The sequence below is a fragment of the Limulus polyphemus genome, unplaced genomic scaffold (assembly GCF_000517525.1).
Source record: "Limulus polyphemus unplaced genomic scaffold, Limulus_polyphemus-2.1.2 Scaffold6377, whole genome shotgun sequence".
Classification (NCBI taxonomy): domain Eukaryota; kingdom Metazoa; phylum Arthropoda; class Merostomata; order Xiphosura; family Limulidae; genus Limulus; species Limulus polyphemus.
This window is the reverse complement of record NW_013671987.1, coordinates 8,575-25,147: the sequence shown is the minus strand read 5'-3', so window position 1 is coordinate 25,147 and position 16,573 is coordinate 8,575. Positions and strand designations below refer to the sequence as shown.

Genomic DNA, 16,573 nt, shown 5'->3' with positions numbered 1-16,573 from the left:
TGTATTCAGAAGAATAAACCAGTTTTATTGAAGAAAGGACTTGTATCGGTAAAGTTTCTTCGGAAAGAATTTTTACGGAAAATTAACTAACGAACGGAGGCGTAACTCAACATTTCCGCGACTGGTTCGAAATTCATGAGGATATCGAAAAAGAAAGAATTTTGATTCCAAACCTTTCATTCTGTAACCAGAAAATCTAGTGAGGAAGACTATGGATTACTTTAAGCCATATGTTTTCATCGGAAGATATATTTTCATCATCATGTCTAATGCTGATGTACTAGCGGTAAACAAAATCACCACCACTTCGTAGATGGTGAAAAACAAGCTTCGCGAACAGTTGGATACATCACATATCAGTTAGAAACAACGATAAAAGACAAAGTCTGGAAACAAAAAACATATTTAACTTGAGGTCCATGATTATTTAAATTGTTCATGGCAAGACCCGTTAAAACAATTAGTCATTTTAGCTCATGCAGGTATTTACCAGAGTTATAAACAGCCTTCAAATATATTTCAGAGGTGAAAAATTACGAAGCAAGTAAATAGGTCATTCATATGGAAGATTCCGACAAGCAGTAGAAAGAACAAACTTATCGCTGCATCTAGAGCTTTGTGAAACGTAGAAATCGCAGTTTTTGAATAACAAAATTTTATTTTCCAAGAATTTATCTTTTCATTTTTGCATGTTGAAGACGAAAGACTTTCGAAACGTCGTCCTCTACACTTGTGATTCTACAACAGGCAGTTGCCGTCCATTCAACTAAGTTTCATCATGAATACTCTGCCTAAACAATCTATCAAAGCTTTATGTGACTCTTCTATTTTTTAAAAGATACTTTACACTGTATGAATATTAATGTTATGGGTTTATGACCTCTTGCTGCATTTTCTGATAGATATTTCATACACGTTTTGGTAGCAATTTTAAAAATTAAGCTAAATGGAACTGAAGTGAGTTATAAGTTTTGCTTTAGATCTTGCATTACAATATTTTTTTATGAATAATAATACTGTTACGTCTCTGGTCGTCTGTTATTTTCCCGTAAAAACTCCTTCCGAAAAATTTCAGCGATACAAGTCCTTCCTTAAATAAAACTAGTTTATTCTTTCTCAATACAACTTTGCAATACACTTAATTTCCACAGGCACCTTAATAACTTATCAAACTTTATAATTCACTATAATTCACAACGAACGATTCACACCTACTACCGCGCTTGACTCAATTGTCCGTCTCTGTCTGCAATTAAATTCCATTGTTTGGCGCACTTATATACAAGAATACAGCACATCTAGTAAACACTCGAGCATTCACGAACCTTCGAGAATATCATGACGTGTCACTAGTGTCACGTGACTTCCGCTGTCGTAACAACACAAACAGATATATGTGCGATTGGACTGTTGACATGTGCTCTTAGAAACCGTCGTTCTAGTACATTAGATGGATTATGGAAAACATACAGAGAGGATTGGTGTGCTTCGTAACTGATAACCTTACAACAAAAACCTTTTTAATTGAAATTTACCTTACTACAATGCACTCATCCTCTGAACAATAGACATTTATATATATTTGTTACATAAGAATCTTTATTTGATTCCAAAAGTAACTCAACAAAGACTACCTTATTTAAAAAAATAAAACAAATTAAAATGTTTATCAGAATGAGAAACGTTTTCATAATGATATTAATAATAAACAATATCATCTCTTTTCTATTATCGATTGGTAATAATAAAATTTAAAATAATATGAATTTTAATATAGATAGAAATATTCAAAACACAATGGAAGAGAAAATCAGGTTTTTACCAAATTATGTTTATTTTACCATTACTTAATGTTCATGTAAGGAAATGAAAATAAACGAATATATATATATATATATACACGCAACAAATGAACGTGGCAGAAATGTAGTTAGTTGTACACATTGTTGTTGCTGTAGATAATTAACTGGATGTCTCTAGTGGATCCGTTGAATATGTTAGGTTATCTCTACATTACATCATCTGTAGGAAAAGTTTTCAAAATGACATTTCATTGATGTCACTTTACAAACTTAAATCACAAAGAAGCTTACATTATCCTGCTGTTTAATCAGTCAGTCAACAACCAAATTAGTAAGGTAGAGAGAATATCATAATTACAGTGAATTGTGAAAGTAGGGATAAAGTTTTTAACTTTTAAGTAACTCAGTTTTTATAGTTTTGATTTTTCTTCTTTCAATACATTTTGTAGCATTAAAACTTTCTATATTATTATAACTATAGCTAGTTAGGTTATGTATATACCGATCCCTTCTTGTTTTTATAAAATTATGTTTTGTATTATACTTGTTTCTTTCCTTTTTATTAGCTATATGTTTGTGCGCCAGCAATACCAAGCGTGGGGTGCTTGCATACCCGATTCGATTATATTATTCATCAGGGTACCAATCTACCTTCAAATCTAATTATATGCCCAAATTAGCGCATTGTCCGTTTCGTATACATATATACATATTCTAGTATCCTTTTCGGTGCAAGAAAGGAATCATTGGGATCCCAGAGGGAAGAGTTCTGTGAAAGAATTCGAGCGATAAGGTTCGTAATTTTTTTCTGTACGCTTGTCTGGAAGAGTTACTTACTTACTTCACTGAAATAATTAAATTTTGATTTATTCCATAAACACCTATATAGTGATTTAGGCGACTTTATAAGTACAATAAGCTTTAGTTTTGCTCATCCAACACTGTGAAAGAGTCATTGTTAATATTCAGACATTTTAAAGGTGGTTTTAAACGGGTGATTTTTATGGCCGCCATTTTGTTTCATCACGATCCATACTATTAAATACTACCGTACTTATTGATTAAGGGAGTGTAAAAATGAAATTTAATATTTGACACTTTTTCTTACACCCTAATCGTTGCTCAATATAGTAAGCGTTTACAAATTCAAACAAAATACTAAAAGTCTTTCTAAATAAACCTTATAATACTTACGTGGATTTATTTCAGTATCCAGGTCCACTTGTTCATGTACATACTTCAAGCCGTAGTCAGTGATTTTCACCATAAAACGTCCGTCAATCACACAGTTGGTCGACTTTAGACGACCATGATATTCAAGTAAACTGTCGTGAATATATTTCATGCCCTGGAAAACGTTGAAGGTAAAGTAAACTGTCGTGAATATATTTTATGCCCTGGAAAACGTTAAAGTTAAAGTAAACTATCGTGAATATATTTCATGCCCTGGAAAACGTTGAAGTTAAAGTAAACTGTCGTAAATATATTTCATGCCCTGCAAAACGTCGAAGTTAAAGTAAACTGTCGTGAATATATTTCATGCCCTGCAAAACGTTGAAGTTAAAGTAAACTGTCGTGAATATATTTCATGCCCTGGAAAACGTTGAAGCTAAAGTAAACTGTCGTGAATATATTTTATGCCCTGGAAAACGTTAAAGTTAAAGTAAACTATCGTGAATATATTTCATGCCCTGGAAAACGTTGAAGTTAAAATAAACTGTCGTGAATATATGTTATGCTCTGCAAAACGTTGAAGTTAACTATATAACTCACCCTAGCAGTAATGTTAACTGAAGTCTGTTTATCGAACAACTGTGTGTTATTCGTAATTAGTGTTCTCAGTCGGAACCTTTTATATCATAAACAAGTTTGTTTGTTTGTTTTGAATTTCGCGCAAAGCTACAAGACTAGAGGGAAGGCAGCTAGTCATCACCACCCACCGCCAACTCTTGGGCTACTCTTTTACCAACGAATAGTGGGATTGACCGTCACATAATAACGCCCCCACGGCTGAAAGGGCGAGCATTTTTGGTGTGACGGGGATTCGAACCCGCGACCCTCAGGTTGCGAGTCAAGCACCTTAACCACCTGGCCATGCCGGGCCAATATATCATAAACAAAATTATGTTCGAAAAATATAGAAGATTCGCATCTCTTTTAACACTTTCTTACTATTTTTAAACATATTTTGATAACACTACTTATCCCAAGTTGTGATGATCAAATCTTACAAATGTTTATAACACCCACACACACACACATATATAAGACCTGTTTCTTTTTCTAATTGAAAACGAATCTAAATGATACGTTTTTCACCAAATTTTATATTTCGTAAAAAATCACTAAAACATGAGAATGACCAGTGAGAGAGAGAAAACTGACTACGATATAGCGTAATTAGGACAATAACTCATATTTCAATTTTGAATTAGAGTTGTATACTATTTTATAGCCTGGTTTTTATATGTTTCATAAACATAGCTTTTCCAAACCACGAATAAACATAATTTACATAGAAATAAAAAATTAAAACAAAAAAGATCTATCTTTATTATATAGTAACTTACAAATCTAAACTTAAGAAAATGGCTAATTACGCTTCACGTATAACATATATATATAAAACCAATTTTACCATTAAACTAAAACTCAGAATGAAAGTTAGATTAAAATACTTACTTTCAATTGATTAAAACCTAGATTTAACTGCCATAACAGTTAAGAATATGTAAGGATTTGGGTGTAAATTAATCACCAATGTTTAGCTACTTGCTGAAACTATAATTATTCATTGTGAAATACAAATATCATATTGAATCATCAGTTTGGTATTGAAACTGTTAATGACACTATCGACCTTAATCCTAATAACACCTTATGAGACCCAGCTTGTTTACCTGGTTGGAGTTACATCTAAATGTTTAAACAAAAGAACAATGAAAATTAGTCTTTCTACAACAAAACGTTATACATTGTAACTATTCAACAAAGTGTTTGTATAGTTAAACAAACTTAAAATCTTGGAATTGTGAATTAAGGAAAGTCTGTTGATTAATAGACTTCAATCGAAGTTAAATGAGCGAAATAGTGTACATCATTTATTATTATCTTTGTAAGCGATCGTTTTTTATGATCTTTATGTGACATAAACTGATTTTATGTTCAAATGTATAATAAAGCTTAAAGTACAAAACGAGTATCATTTATTATATACCACACAAAAAACATGTATTTTATTCACTTGGGTCTGTGTTTAGTTTTCCAAAGGCTTAGTAAAATAGTATAAAAGAAAGAAGTGGTGGAATTATGGTGTAAATTCACTAAAATATTTGTTTGTTTGTTTTTCAAAGTAATCGAAAACTATTTAATGTCAAAAACCGAAACATGTCAAAACAAAGACATGTAAGTAAGTTCAAATCTCGAATCAACTAATGAAACTACTAAGACAGTATAATATTGTAGACTTTCTGAAAAAAATGTACATGTTGAAGATTGCGTAAACTTAAAAAATTGTAATATGAACTTTTAATATCAATTTCCTTCTGAAGACGATTTAATATTTGTTTTTGTAATCAGTTTGATGTATAACTTATCAAAACTCCCGATGTTAAATTTATAAATGTCTGTTGCACCTATAATTCAAATTGAAGTGAACGTATCTCTAGGATATCATTAAAACTGACTGTTGCACCTATAATTCAAATTGAAGTGAACGTTCCTCTAGGATATCATTAAAACTGACTGTTGCACCTATAATTTAAAGTGAAGTGAACGTTCCTCTAGGATATCATTAAAAATGACTGTTGCACCTATAATTCAAAGTGAAGCAAACGTACCTCTAGGATATCATTAAAACTGACTGTTACACCTATAATTCAAAGTGAAGTGAACGTACCTCTAGGATATCATTAAAACTGACTGTTACACCTATAATTCAAAGTGAAGTGAACGTACCTTTAGGATATCATTAAAACTGATTGTTACACCTATAATTCAAAGTGAAGTGAACGTACCTCTAGGATATCACTAACCATGGAGTAACGGAAGGTCCAGTCGATGTTCATGGCGTCTTTCTCCAACATGTCCTTTTATAGAAAAGACAAACTATTAGTGTCTGGTTTAAGCAATATTAAAGACTGGTATATATTTATATTTTGTTCAGGTGTTCTTACAGTAGGTGGTTTGTTGTTTAATCAAACAAGATAACTTATCTACACGGACATATTTAAATACAGTCACACCAGAGTTATTAGCCCCTAACTTGCTTCTTTGTTTCTTGAACTTCGCGCAAAGTTATTTGAAAGTTATCTACGCTAGCCATCCGTGATTTTGAAGCGATAGACTAGAAAGAAGACAGCTAATCAACACCACCCACCGCCAACTCTATAGCTACTCTTTACCAACAAATATTGGGATTGATCGTCACATTATAATGCTCCCACGGCTTAAAGGGCGAGCGTGTTCGATGACGAGTTTCGACCCTGCGACCCTGTCAGTAAAAAAACTAACTACACAAGCAAGATAGAGAAGAAATGTAGCATTTAAATTTGTTGATTCTTGTTTTAAAACAGAAGCTGTGTGATATTTTAAGGTAAAAATCATTTTCCGAAATTCGAAGGAGAGTGAAATCGCTTTATTTATATACAAACAGAAACAAATAAAAAAAAGAGTGCATGTATCAAGAAGACGGTCGGTCGCCTCCATTGGACCAATTTATAGCTCGCCAGCTTTCAGTCCCTCAATGGTCGCCTCTATTGGACCAGTGAATAGCTCGCCAGCTTTCAGCCCCTCAACAGTCGCTTTTATTGGACCAGTGAATAGCTCGCCAGCTTTTTGCCACTCAAAATTAATCTCTGATGAACTAGTCACGATGAAAACGTAGAACCGACCAAAGAAAACGCGCCTGAATTCAACAGGTATACTCATAAAAGGTAGGTGACCCACAAATAACAACGCGAATAAATACGCTCATAAACCAAATTAGAAACTACATTAAGCTACAAAGATCACAAAAATGAGAAACTTCTGTACACAGATAAACTCAAAACATATCCCAAAGATTTCTGGTCCCATATAAAACAATCTACAAAGCCAAACAAAACAACTAGCTCCATCTAGCTACACTTAAACATAATAATAAACTAGCATACACGAATAAACTCCAAAAAACATTCAACACCAGATGACTCAAACATGGACAACCACTTCATGAATATACTAAATAATTATATCGCAACCAGTCGTAGTATATATACACCACACTTCAGTAAGGACACTCAACACAATAACATAACAACAGAAGTGGATCACGACTACACAACAAAACAACTTATCAGGCCCATCACAGTTGTAGAAGTACAAGAAAACACAAAACTTTGGAAAAACAAGTCGTAATATTTACAAAATCGTACAAAACAAGAAATTAATACCACTGTTATTTCTAGACGGAACTCTCTTATAGATAGCAACATCAGCATTCATAAGGATTACATATGACTCAAAATTAAATTGGATACTACATATTAATAGCATAAAAAACAGAATTTGGAAAAGAACGGGTTACTTTAGGAGTCTGATTGGCAACAAACAAGAAGCCTCACCAGAAAACATATTAAACATTTACAGAACAGATGCTGCTGATTGACAAAAGGATTTAGATCATTTAGTGAGTTGGGAAAATAAATGGCAGATAGGTTTTAATTATAATAAATGCAAGATAATGCATGTGTGCTATCATAATTTGAATTATAAGTATAATTTGGATGGGAATAACCTTAACAGTGTGATGAGGGAAAGGGATCTTGGTGTAACAGTCAATCAGTCTCTAAAGCCACCCAAGCAGTGTACTGTTGTTAGTGGTAGGGCAAATAGAAGTTTAGGTTCTATCTACAGAACTATTGAATACAAGTCTAAAGAGGTTATACTTTCATTATATATATAGGTCACTGGTTAGGCCACATTTGGAATATTATTTTTAGTTTTGGGCTCCTTACCTTAGGGAAGACATTGAATTGTTGGAAAAGGTTTAGAGAAGGAATACTAGAATGGTGCCTGGGATGGAGGGAGTTGTCATACGAGGAGAGATTGAAATCTTTGAAATTATTTTATCTTGAACAAAGAAGAGGTGTTTAAGATTGTAAAGGGAATTGATAGTGTTGATTCATCATAATTTTTCATATTTGTAGAGGCAATAAATTTAAGTGAGTTTAATAAAAAGCTTGATAAGTATATGAATGATAAGGGCTGGCTTTAATACTTTTCAAAAATTATTTTCGTTTATTTTAGAGAAGGGAACAGTCGAGATGGACCAATAGGTCCCATGTTGTCCCAAAACATTATGTTATGTTATTATGTCATTTCTACACAACTAAGTCAACATCCCTATATTGTCAGACAGACTTCTTAACAGATCAATAGATTATTTCAAGAAATGTCTGGACGAAAATGCTTCAATAAGTACACTGAAAAGCTTTATCATACACGATGAACATAGACCTAAGTGTCTTTCACCACTATTCTAGTAAACTCATTATACCAACGACCGTCTACCACTGGGCTAGTTAGTGTTAGTTTGATTCTAAAAGAGATTTATGTAAAAATAGAATTAGTGCTGTACATTTTAATGACAATTATAGAACTGTTTGTGTGTACAAGACTGTATATTCATAGCAAACAATAAAGAATGAAAGATTTGCCATTAAAAACAGAAAAAACATGGCCTGAAAAGGTCACTCGACAACATCTGACAGTTGAAGCTCGCATGCAATTGTTGCATGTTGTTAAAACAGATTTTCTTAGCTGCTGAATCTAACAGAAACAAGCAATCGCACAAGTGGCACAACAGCCAAAGAGGGAGCTGAAGGTCCAGTGTGCACCTGATCCTTCTGGGTCTCTTGACCAAATAGTCCAACAGCCAAGGAGGGAGCTAAAGGTCCAGTGTGCACCTGATCCTTCCGGTTCTCTTGACCAAATAGCCGACAGCGGCACCTTGTGATCTTTGTTCCCTCATATCATTGGTCGGCTGTTGCATTTAGACAGCGTCATAAACGACCACCAAAGGATGTGACAGTGCCAACTGTAAATACTTTCAAACTATGTTTAATATCTTACTCAAATATTCTTTCTCTACTATAGACAACAAAGAAACAAAGCGACTGTCAGAACATGGAAATATTAATTTTCTGCATCACACGCTGGTGCCATTTCTGCATGGAAACTAAAAAATTGAAAACATTTTCAAAATGTTTATACAACTAAAGCAGGTAGAAAACATATGATAGGCTGCATATCACAGTCGAATTAGCAATATTTTCACATTATTAATTTAACAATGAATTAGTCTTGTTAGACATATTGCTAAAAGCTCTTTTAGCCAGAGTACATGTTTTAATTTCCATCGATGTGGTGTAACCTAAACCACAATAGTGTGCTGTGAAACTAACGTTACCTCCTTTAACCACAATAGTGTGCTGTGAAACTAACGTTACCTCCTTTAACCACAATAGTGTGCTGTGAAACTAGCGTTACCTCCTTTAACCACAATAGTGTGCTGTGAAACTAACGTTACCTCCTTTAACCACAATAGTGTGCTGTGAAACTAACGTTACCTCCTTTAACCACAATAGTGTGTTGTGAAACTAACGTTACCTCCTTTGTGAATGTACCATACACGACAAAAAAAAACAAAAAACATTCCTACCCGAAGACTTCCTCGAATACAATGTTCTGTGAGCAAAGCGTAGTTTGGTTCATCAATGCACATCCCTATGAAGCGCACGAGGTTCTCGTGAGTTAGTTCTCCTATCTACAGGGTGAGCAAAAAAAAAAAGTTTTTGATCTTTATGTTAATTTTTATTCTAAATGCAATCATTATTAAGAAGATTAGATTTGGTAGAGATTTATCACTCAACTGTTTTATTGTTTATCCACAAAGACAATCTATATCTTTCGTTGCAACCAGTGACTAGGGGTTCTTTCCATTTTACTCTTCAGTGTTGACGATAATTAAGACTGTCGCTGATTATACGTTTGGTCAAAATTCAGGAATTACTCTTGTATTTCTGTCTTTTGAAATATGTGTTTTGTTTTGGGTTGATTTTTAATGTAGTTAATAGTTATTACTGATTTTGGTTTTGATGTGATTGTAGTCAGAGTTGACTCTAGTCTTTCAAAGTTATTGATGACCTGTATTGATCCTGGGCTTTCAACTTAAAAATTAAGGGGTACACTTAATGCGGTCAGTAGTCAGAACGATATTTTACCTTTCAATATCTTTAACGATAAAGATTGACCCTCATCTTCAAATGTCTTTGGTAACCTGTATTGAGCCTGATTTTGAAAGTTAGTAATCAGAACTGTCTTTGATCTCTCAGAGTTATTTGTAATCAAGACTGTCTTTGATCTCTCAGAGTTGTCTGTAATCAGGACTGTATTTGATCTCTCATGTTGTTTGTAATCAGGACTGTCTTTAATCTCTCGTGTTGTTTGTAATCAGGACTGTCTTTGATCTTTTACTGTTGTTTTTGATCTGGACTAAATTTTCTTTAAAAGTAAAATGAAAGATCATACTGTTTTTTATTTGAAGTTAAGCACAAAGCTACACAATGGGCTATCTGTGCTCTGCCTACCACGGGTATCGAAACCCGGTTTCTAGCGTTGCAAGCCCGCAGACATACCGCTGTGCCACTGGGGACGGATCATACAGATATCTAGTTTGAAATGTACATACAAAGTTAAACAGTAATAAACTGACCTGTTTCAATTCGACCATTAGTTTGAAATGTGTATACAAAGTTAAACAGTAATAAACTGTATTGTTTCAATTCGACCATTAGTTTGAAGTGTGCATACAAAGTTAAACAGTAATAAATTGACCTGTTTCAATTCGACCATTGGTTTGAAATGTGCATACAAAGTTAAACAGTAATAAATTGACCTTTTTCAATTCGACCATTAGTTTGAAATGTACATACAAAGTTAAACAGCAATAAATTGACCTGTTTCAATTCGACCATTAGTTTGAAATGTACATACAAAGTTAAACAGCAATAAACTGACCTGTTTCAATTCGACCATTAGTTTGAAATGTACATACAAAGTTAAACAGTAATAAACTGACCTGTTTCAATTCGACCATCACTTGGCGAGTCAAGTTCAGCTTGCTAACACGCAGTGGTTTTACCACAACTTTACTTCCCTGAGGGAAGAGAATAATTAAAAGTTGTTGTTTGTTTTTTCTAAGAAAATTGCTAAATAAATAAATCGCACACATAATTACAAATTCTGATTAATTTTCCTTTAATGTTAGATTATGATTTAATCGTACGAAACACACAAAAAAGATTCTTCCCATCAAGAAACAATAATTTTAAAAGTTACCGTTTACACGGCGAAATATTGGAAAACCAACAGACCCAAAAACTCTTATAACTTTACACAATAAGAATTTTAAAAACATCACTTATTTCAAATTTTAAAGAAAAAATTAATAATCATTGTTCTTTTTAATGTAATTGTTCCTTAAATTGTTAACATTCAATTCAGGACGCATCTAGTGACCTTACCTTCTACATTCCAATAATCACACCATTCACTGTAGCTAGCTCCTGTGGTACTTTCAACCTTTAAACAAATATACTACTAATGACATTACTTTATACGTTCAAATAATCACACCACTCTTTGGAGACAGCTCTTGTAGTACTTGAATACTTAAACAAATATACAGCTAGTGACCTTACCTTGCACATTCTAGTAATTACAGTGCTTACTGCAGCTAGCTCCTATCGTAATCTGAACCTTTAAACAAATATACTACTAGTGACCTTACCTTGTTAATTCCAATTATCACACCACTAACTGCACCGTGCTCCTGTGGTACTTTGAACCTTTAAAAAATATACTGGTAGTAACCTTATCTTTTACGACGCAATAATCATATACTTACTGCAGATAGCTCTTGTAGTACCTTGAATACTTAAACAAATATACTACTAGAGACCTTACCTTGTACATTCCAATAATCACATCACTCATTGCAGTTAGCTCCTGTGGTACTTTGAACCTTTAAACAAATATACTACTAGTGACCTTCGCTTGAATATTCCAGTAATTACACCACTTATTGCAGGTAGCTTCTGTGGTAATTTGAACCTTTAAACAAATATACTACTAGAGACCTTACCTTGTACATTCCAATAATCACATCACTCATTGCAGCTAGCTCCTGTGGTACTTTGAACCTTTAAACAAATATACTGCTAGTGACCTTTGCTTGTATATTCCACTTACCACACTACTTCAGCTAGTTCCTGTGGTACTTTGAATCTTTAAACAACTACACTGCTAGTGAACTTACCTTGTTCATTCCAATAATCACATCACTGATTGCAGCTAGCTCCTGTGGTAATTTGGAACGTTTAAAGAAATATACTACTACTGACCTTAGCTTTTATATTCCAATTTTCATACCACAAACTGCACATAGCTCATGTGGTACTTTGAACCTTTAAACAACTATACTGGTAGTTACCTTATCTTTTATTACCTAAAAATCATACTACTTACTGTAGCTAACTCCTATACTACTCTGAACCTTTGAAAAACTGTACTACTGACCTTAGTTTGTATATTCCAGTTACCACACCACTCACTGCAGATAGCTTTTGTGGTACTTTGAACCTTTGAACAAATATACTACAAGTGATCTTACCTTGTTTATTCTGATAATCACAACATTCACTGTATGTAACTCCTGTGATACGCTGTACCTTTAAACAAATATACTACTAGTGACCTTGCCTTGTACATTTCAATTACCACACCTCTCACTGCAACTAACTCCTGTGGTACTTTGAATATTTAAACAAATATACTACTTGTGACCTTACGTTGTACATTCCAGTTATTACACTACCTACTGCAGCTAGCTCCTGAGGTACTTTGAACCTTTAAAAAATATACTACTAGTGACCTTACCTTGATTTTATTACTATAATCACACCACTCACTGCAGCTAGCTCCTGTAGTACTTTGAACCTTTAAACAAATATACTAATATTAACCTTACCTTGTACATTCCAATAATCACACCATTCACTGCAGCTAGCTCTTGTGATACCTTCAATCTTTAAAAAAATAAATTACTGATGACCTTACCTTACCTACTCTAAAAAAATTAATTACTGGTGACCTTACTTTGTATATCCCAATAATCACACCACTCTTTGCACATAACTCTTATAGTACCTTGAGTACTCAAACACATATACTGCTAGTGACCTTATCTTGTACGACCAAATAATTACACTACTTACTGCAGCTGACTCTTATGGTACTTTGAACCTTTAAACAAATATACTACTAGTGACCTTGCCTTGTACATTTCAATTACCACATCTCTCACTGCAACTAACTCCTGTGGTACTTTGAATCTTTAAATAAATATATTACTTGTGATCTTACACTCTACATTCCAATTATCACATCACTGACTGCACCTAGCTCCCGTGGTTCTTGAATCTTTAAACAAATATATTACTAGTGACCTTACCTTGTACATTCCAATTATCACATCACTGACTGCACCTAGCTCCCGTGGTTCTTGAATCTTAAAGAAATATATTACTAGTGACCTTACCTTGTACATTCCAATTATCACATCACTGACTGCACCTAGCTCCCGTGGTTCTTGAATTTTAAAGAAATATATTACTAGTGACCTTACCTTGTACATTCCAATAACGACACCTCTCACTGCAATTAACTCCTGTGGTACTTTGAATCTTTAAACAAATATATTACTAGTGACCTTACCTTGTACATTCCAATAATGACACCACTCACTGCAGCTATCTCCTGTGGAGAGCTGACGTTGGATGTTGTGGGATTCTAAAAAATGAATGAAATAACAGATTGTATTCTATAGTTTCAATGAATTCTGTGTTCAAACAGAACAAGTTTATACATTAAATAACGAGATAAAGCTAATCTGGACGTTTAACAAACACACACATATACTTTAGTTCCTTTATATCAATCTGATCAACTGATCTTATGCATATTAAGAAAAGTTGAAATCTAACATTTCTTCGCTGCTACTGAGATCAGAGATTTTTATTGTCAATCAGACCAATGATTTCCTTCATCAATGTTTGTTCACACCAATGATGTCCTTAATCACTTCAATCAATCATAAGTTGCAGTTCATCAACCAATCATAAGTATGAACTTATCCACTTACAAGTCATACACTCGAAACTACTGTATAGTAATGAAGAAAACTAAACATGTGTTAATGAAATCCGTTAAGAAACTAAAAATTAAAATCAATTTAAAAGATAACGTGTTGAGAAAACTTGAAATTGATACAATGCTGACCATGTTACTTTAGATACATGTTAGAACTAAAAAAATATTTTCTTATTGAGAAGTGATAATGTGGTATCTGTTAGATTTGCATTTTCTTACTAGTTTCCTGTGCTGAGATGTTGTAATTATAAATGAAGAACCAGCTACCATAAAATAACCTATAGTTATCGCCTAATTGCTTCATCTAAATATGACCTCTTATGAAAAGAGACTGACAAGTACACTCGCCACAACCTTATTAACTTGCCTTTCTATCAAACATTTGCTTATGTACATCAACAGGTTAATTCCTTACTCTTCTTTAGCCTTACAAAGTTCAGATGTCTCATAGTTTCAGTTGGCTTTCTCCAAATCAGTTGAAGATTTAATGAAGTGGTTTATATTTCATAAAGATCATTTGTTCATAAGGATCATTTGATCAATCGATATGAAACGAAAAAGGACACTAAAATAACTTCAATACACAGGAAACACTTAACGTTAATCGTTGTTAAGCACAAACCTACACAATGGGCTCTCTGTGCTGTGTCAAATACGGGTATCGAAACCCAGTGTTTAGCGTTATAAGCCCACAGCCAGTACGGGACACCTAACGTTGGTTTTGAGTATATTATTTCATGTAACAACACATGAAATAAGTAAAATCAATATTAAACTAACCAACAGAAAGGCAAGAAAGATTTACTAAAATAAGATAATTTCTTCAATAAAGTCGAACTTGACATGTTCATTAAATGATGGCTAGAAACATCAGGCTTAAACTGCGCCATTTATTGAATGACTTTTCACATAGAAAGGACCAATTAGACGATAGATAGGACATTATGGAGTTTTGGGAAGTGCAGCAGTTGCAGAGTCGCCTAGTTTTTAGAGCTAAGTATTCCAGTTGCTAAACGCTGGGGTGCTTATATTAGTGACGAGTGATGACCACATACAATTGTTTCCAGATGGTTTCATGGTTAACTGTTCGTAATTCTCCGTGGCTAGTCTTTCATCCATGGTTGGGTGATACGATCTGTAAGTATACCAGGTAGTGAGCAAAGGAATTTCGAACATAGTGTTCCTTTCTTTAGTGATTCGTGTGAGCTTTTCTACTCTAACAATTCCTGGAAGTAAGAGTGCTCATCGAACAAATTTTTAACCAACAATATTAGATAATTTGCTTTTAACAATGGAGGTATCAATAATGAGTAATCGGTAAAAGTTCCTTATGGTGAATTTTACAGACTTGGCTGTTTTAAAACCTATACTGATAGTGCCCCATTGTTTCATTTCGGGTTAAGGAATAACCTGTTGGTCGATTTCAACTTTTACTCTCTCTCTTTGTGTATACGTATTAACTATATTTATTTTATATCATCTGTTTGTTATTTGTCTGTTACTTTATTGTAATTCATGTACAAAGAGGAATATATTTTCTTATACATCGGGAAGTGTATTATATTTCAAACCATGCACTTCTCAAAGACGATTATGTCTTAACCGATCTACCAGGGGGAGGAGGACTGCGTCTTAGGTCTTATGCCTTAACCGATCTACCAGGGGGAGGAGGACTGCGTCTTAGGTCTTATGTCCTAACCGATCTACCAGGGGGAGGAGGACTGCGTCTTAGGTCTTATGTCTTAACCGATCTACCAGGGGGAGGAGGACTGCGTTTAAGGTCTTATGTCTTAAACCATCTACCAGGGAGAGGAGGACTGCATCTTAGGTCTTATGTCTTAACCCATCTACCAGGGGGAGGAGAACTACGTCTTAAGTCTTAACCTATCTACCAGGGAGAGGAGGACTGCATCTTAGGTCTTATGTCTTAACCGATCTACCAGTGGGAGGAGGACTGCATCTTAGGTCTTAACTCATCTACCAGGGGGAGGAGAACTACGTCTTAAGTCTTTACCCATCTACCAGGGTGAGGAGGACTGCATCTTAGGTCTTATGTTTTAACCCATTTACCAGGGAGAGGAGGACTGCATCTTAGGTCTTTTGTCTTAACCAATCTACCAGTGGGAGGAGGACTGCATCTTAGGTCTTATGTCTTAACTCATCTACTAGGGGGAGGAGAACTACGTCTTAAGTCTTAACCCATCTACCAAATCATATCTTTTTTATGACAAATAATCAGAGTTGATAATATAACCAAATCATATCTTTGTTAGAACACACAATCATACTCAGTAGTATAAACAAATCATATTCTTGTTACCACAACCTATTCGACTCGATAGTATGACCAAATCATATCCTTGTTACAACAATCTATTCGACTCGGTAGTATGACCAACTAATATTCTCGTTACAACAAACTATCGACTCGGTAGTATGACCAAATCATATCTTGTTAGAATAAACAATCCGACTCGGTAGTATGACCAAATCATATCCTTCTTACAACAATCTATTCG

The 16,573-nt window shown here is 34.0% G+C and overlaps 1 pseudogene; it reads right to left on the bottom strand.

Annotated features, from left to right (window-relative positions):
- Positions 1 to 13,694, bottom strand: part of LOC106473660 — a 29,377-nt pseudogene extending 15,683 nt beyond the window's left edge.
- Between the last annotated feature and the right edge of the window lie 2,879 nt (positions 13,695 to 16,573).